We start from the raw sequence: 6,047 nt of genomic DNA on the forward strand, positions 1-6,047 counted from the left end.
ATAAAATTGAGATATGTCATGCATGGCATTGGTACAATAGGGTTTAACCAAAATATAAATGTAGATATCAGCAGCAACATTATTTTGCATTAAGTTAGCAAACACTTGCCAGTCAATATTTATATGTTCAAGCCTCCAAGTTTGGTAGCAAATCTATTCATGAATCCGACGGTCGGTTGCTCAGCAAGCTCGCTAGCTAACGTTAGTCTGTTAACATGATTTTTGTATTTGCAAGAATAGACGTCACATTTTGAATCCTACCTGTTGCCTTTCACCATCCACGTAGTTAGCTGCTGTCGCATCCCTTGACAGGCCGTCTCCTTTTTCCATCTTTCTTTTTCTATTTTTAGCCCCCGACAGCTTTTTTGGTTTATCCATCTTTTTCAAATTCAAATTTCAACGACAACTCACCAACGTTACTGCGTACTTAACGTAACTCACGGCGCCCCGCCCACTCGCGATATTACCCTTCTATGTCTAAATAAATTATATGATGGAATCTTATGAGGGCACCGGTGCCGCCTAGCCTGTTAGTCCTCTTAAATGTATGTAACTTTTTATACATACAATAACTTAAATAAATTTTAGAAAAATGTATATAACTTTTATTATTTCACATTTATTAAACCATCGCGTTGGCGCCCCCCGTGGTGCGGCGCCCCTATGCGCCGCATATAGCGCATACCCACTTTTTGCGCCACTGAATGCTCTCATCATCTGTTATGATGGGGTGTGCATGATAACTATAAGAATCTGAAGTATTGCACTTGAACATTTACATGTATGCTTTTTGAAGGCAAGTATTTTTTTTTTTAAGATACCTGTTCCCTGGGATAAATTCCCATGACCCAACACGGTGTTCTACAAAGTGAGCTATAGGAACACAACATTTTTAAGACTCTTAAGAATATTTCACCCATTAAATCCAATACCAGTAGGCCTACTACATTTAGTCATAGAACAAAAACAAGAAGCATGTTAGGGACGATACCCTGTTGTCAGTTTAATGAAGTTAAATAGGCCTACTAGACATATCAATCACCGAAAATCTTGGCATACGAAATGACTTTGTTTACAAACTAATTTTGGGTGAATAATAACAAAGTAGTTCCTTATTATAATTATAATACATCATTATACTGAATATTATTTTAAATGTAAAGATGAGGAGATGAGGAGTTAGAACAGCACACCAGTACTGTACCTCACTGCCAGAAAACAGATTGTGGAGTCGTCTGGTGTGCTGTTCTAACTCCTCATCTATCAAAACAAATTTATGTGGAATTCCGGATTGGCAACCCAGAGCTTTTGTCCTCTTATATAGAAATGATGCAGAACATCCCAAAAGCCGTGCCATGCGTTTGATGGTGTAGCCCTGAGTCATTAGGAATTGCAGCTGTTGTAACTGTAATTGTAGGTCTCCCTCGCTGACCTATTACAGTTTTTCTCGGTTGTTTACACACAAATATTGGTACTTGAGACACAATGACCACAACATGTAACTCATGCACCAACCCCCTGAACCAATTCTGCTAAACTACAAGCACAATTCCTGCTTTACACTCACATTGCAGATCTAAAACACACTTTTTTCAAAACACTACACACAATTCTCTGCATGTGGCACAATTTTCGGGCAGAAAAATCTCTTGTTTTCACAAGGAACACACTGCCATTCAAATATCCACACTGACTCATCACATGGGCAAACACCTTTCACAAACGCTTATACCCCTTCTTCAAGCTATGGAAGACACATGTGGAGATAAAGCAGCTGATGATGACTGGACTGAAAAACATTGCTTGTGATGTGGATGATGTGCTGTGGTCAGACCCAAACCGAAGAGAAGATGCAGCATAGTTTTTTACTGTAACTGTATACAGTCAATTCTTCTGTTGTTTTGTATGTAGACCACTGTATGTGCAACTTTGCGTTGGTTGGGATGTACACTGTACATTGTTTTTGTTGGAAAAAAAAAATATATTTGTTATCGTGTATTTGTGTGTTCTGACTATAAAATCTATTTTTTATATATATATATATATACTACAAATATTTTACAACACACTTATGTACTGTCTGTAGTAAGTGTAACACTGAACCATATAAAGAGCAAAGTCATTATGATGAATGGAGAAGTGTTTTCCATTCATTATAGTGTTTTATAAAGATCACATCAGTGTTCAACTGGTTCTTATAAATGTCTATTCATATGATGGTTTGTGTGTCATTTGAAAACAAAATACCATTTTGAGAAGAAAGAACATTGTTTTGAATGAGAAGTTTCATTTTGCAGGAGAATTGAGGGGTTTTGCCAATTGTGTTTGTGTTTTTTTATTTGTGTGTAGAGTTCTGAGAATATGAGGCGTGCTTTCAGAAAATGTGTGTAAACAATTGAGAAAAAATTTATTAAAATGATACAAACAGATCAGTTTTATTGGTCTAAACAGAAGGGGATAATACCCTGCTACAAAAATAAAAAAAATTTGTGGATTTAGTGGATATAATAGAAATTGTTTTGGATGGGATGGAAACTACTCTGAAAATCCCGAAAGCACTACAGAAAGGAATGTTGTAAAGGTAGAAAGAATGGTTGTGACAGACAGTTTCTCTGTATTTAGTTTCCTTTGAGGGTATTATTCATAGACGCCCGTTTTACCTTCTGATGCTCTGTAGGGCTTGTCAGGAATTTCTCCTTTTTTGTGCTTAATTTGTTTATTGAACTTTTATCACAATGAAAGGATAAAGATACAGGAGAACAGTAATGTTATTCCCACAAATTGTGTTTCTGTGACGGATCGGGTAGCGATGCTCCTGCTTACTCTCTTCACTGGTGTGAACCCCTTCATGTCCATTCAATAGTTATAGTGCACTAGACTGTAGCAGAAGAATCCTGCCCACTTCTTTGCATTGTGATCACGTGCTTCAGTGTCTGAGAGTGTTTATAGTGCTGTGAGTTTATCACACTTCATGACTGACAACACAACACAACACAACACAACACAATCTTCATCATCACACAAACCAACAAGAACAACAATGACGTTCAGCATCATCTTCATCTGGACACTCACAGTGTTTGCTCAAGGTTTGTGTCGTAACATTTTCATCATTATTATTCATTCATTGAAGAGTGAAATCTTCATTTGTTTCAGTGTTTCTTATATTTCATGTTTGTTGTTTTTTCAGAGTGTAGAGGACAGTACACTCTTACTCAGACTCCATCAATAACAGCAGTTCAACCAGGACAACATGTTCAAATAAACTGTAAAGTCAGCAGTGCAGTGCATGGTGGAACTTACTTACACTGGTACTTACAGAAACCTGGAGAAGCTCCTAAACTCCTCATATATCTCACATCAACCCTCCAGTCTGGAATATCATCTAGATTCAGTGGCAGTGGATCAAACACAGATTTCACTCTGAGCATCAGTGGAGTTCAGACTGAAGATGCAGGAGATTATTACTGTCAGAGTTTACACATTCCTAGTAGCTGGGTGTTGACACAGTGATAAAGAGTCGTACAAAAACCTCCGTCAGTCAGACTGAACAGTGACTGCACTGATACACCTCACACATACTGCAGCTGCTGAGGGAGGAGAGTTCCTTTAAATAACAACAATTGAATTTTGTTTTACATTGTTTTTAAAACACATTTCAGCAGTGGTTTAATTATTTACTTTTTATAAATGTTAATTTTTTTATTGGTTTGGTGTAATTTGTACAAGCAAGTGGTACATTTACAAAACACTACACAACAGATGATAAAAATACACTTTTCTGCATGTTTACAAACAGTAACTGACTTACATGATGTTATCAATATCAAACTTTTGATTTGAATCTCTTGTTCTTCTCTTTATATCATTTAATTCAACTGATCTTAATGTTGAATCAATGAATCATTTATTATGTCCATAGATTTTTAAGTCTGATTGTCATCTGATCATTTGTAAGTTACAGTTGTATGATCACCATCAACATGAGCATGTCTCCCTTCTTCAAGACATGGATGAAGCTTGCAGTGATATAACCGCAGAGCAATATCAAGCCTGGATTCTTCATGCCAGAAGGTTTTCCCCACGGAGCCTGAACAATAAGGACATTCCCTGAGATTTTGATGAAACTTTATGGCTAAATGTTGAAGAACGGCTTGATGTTAATGAATATTTAGTGGATTTCAGATCTCAATTAACAGTTTTTCCCCTTTTTTTCACAATGCACCCACAGTATTGTTGTACAGACTGTGAAATGAACTATTATATATTTTCTGCTTTCATATGTAAACAACTCGTGTTCTGTGATCCATGTTGTTCATGTTGTAGCCTATATTCTGTATTTTATGGCCTTTGTCAGTTTGTTTGGGCTTAAGTGTAACATTCATTGTGTTTGCTGTGTTTACAGTTTTACATTCATTCAGCACTGAAGGTGATTTGAAACCTGTACCTTGTATTGTTTGCTGCTGAATGAACGACTGTTACAGTAAAAGTATTTCACGAGTTCACCGATGCAGATAATAAAGGTTAGCAGAAGTATGAAAGGTTTGTGTGTTTGGCGTGCTGTCCGGGGAGCGGCACCGAGCTCGCCGGTTCCTTCTGAACCCAGAACACTCTCCTGTGTTTTCATGGTTCACTGAGTGATGTTTATTTATTGTATTAAAAACACAAAATGAGTCAAAGTCAAAGATTCAATATGATTTTATTTGATGAATTTGAAGAAAACACAATCAGCAGTGAATGAATAAAGCACACATGCACTGTTGTGAGATGCTGTGAAAAGCAGAGCAGATGTCAGATGAGAGAGAGAGAGAGAGAGAGAGAGAGAGAGAGAGAGAGAGAGTCTAGTATGAACACTGATCTTGTCTCTTGAGTTCTCTAGTAACTGTTTGACTGTTATCTTTGTGTTTGGCCTCACAGCTCACTGAGACCCCTGAGCTCCACTCCTGCTCAGAGAGAGTCAGACTGCTGCTCCAGCTGTACAGACCGTTCTTCTCCAGGAGCCCAACACTGCTGTCCTGAGATCTGCTGCTCCCGTCCACCTTCCACATCACACTCCAGTCTGAGGGGAAACCCTTGTTGAGCAAACACATCAGTGTTGCTGTTTTCTTTGTGAAAAACTCTCTTCACTGGAGGGCGGCAGGACGCTCACTGTAGGACGAGTGAAGCCTGACAAACACACAATAGTCACAAACTCACACAAGAAACAAACAACTTCATAATAAGATCCAAATAATAAATAAATAAAAATGAGATCTTCTGTAAAGTTTCTTTTCATTCATGTTGATCTGAATGTTCATACAGTTTTCACTAATGTTTCAAAATGCTCAGAATCACCAAAATAATGTTTGTAAATGATTTTAGATTTTAGAAATGATCAGAGTTGAAAACATATTACCTTTGTGACATTTATTTATTTTGATTAAGGATTAAAATATAAATATAGAAAGTAGCTGTGACATCAACAGTGACAAAGTCTTAACAGCATTTCAAATAAACATAAGAGTCAAATAACTAGTTTTGAAAAATATAACCTAACAATATATTGAATGCAAAAAATAAATAAATACAAATATAAATAGTTTTTTTAAAAACAGAATACATTTCATTTGATGGTCTATTTTCATGATGCAAGTTTGATATATTTTATAGCGCACTGAACATGTTATTGTTTTACAACATGAGCCAAAACTTCATCAGAATAGGAAACTGTGCAAATAACATTAATCCACAGTAAAACACTTTTTTCATTTGTTCAAATTAATGACATAATTATGAATAATAATTATTATTATAAATATTTAAACACATCTTAACCTTTGCTCACAATATTATCCATAAAAAAACCACGGGCTCTGTTTCAGATTTGTAAGTAAATTAGTACAAAGTCATTTTTTAAACCACATGAATATGATCATATTTATATATTTTTATATTTCCTAGTTGATCTTTATATATGAAAGCAGAAATCTGTTATATTATTATTGAATGTTTTTACTTACTGCCAACATCCAGTCTGGTGCCGCTGCCGAAAGTCCACCACAGTGATA

The 6,047-nt window shown here is 36.1% G+C and overlaps 1 long non-coding RNA gene across 1 annotated transcript; it reads left to right on the forward strand.

The window, feature by feature from the left end:
• Nucleotides 1-2,964: 2,964 nt before the first annotated feature.
• Nucleotides 2,965-5,259, forward strand: LOC306890738. The gene is made up of 3 exons (XR_013786299.1): nt 2,965-3,089; nt 3,191-4,523; nt 4,918-5,259. It is a non-coding gene; the product is annotated as an uncharacterized lncRNA (long non-coding RNA).
• The last annotated feature ends 788 nt before the right edge of the window (nt 5,260-6,047 follow it).

This window comes from Barbatula barbatula (genome assembly GCF_947034865.1).
Source record: "Barbatula barbatula genome assembly, chromosome: 25".
Lineage (NCBI taxonomy): Eukaryota > Metazoa > Chordata > Actinopteri > Cypriniformes > Nemacheilidae > Barbatula > Barbatula barbatula.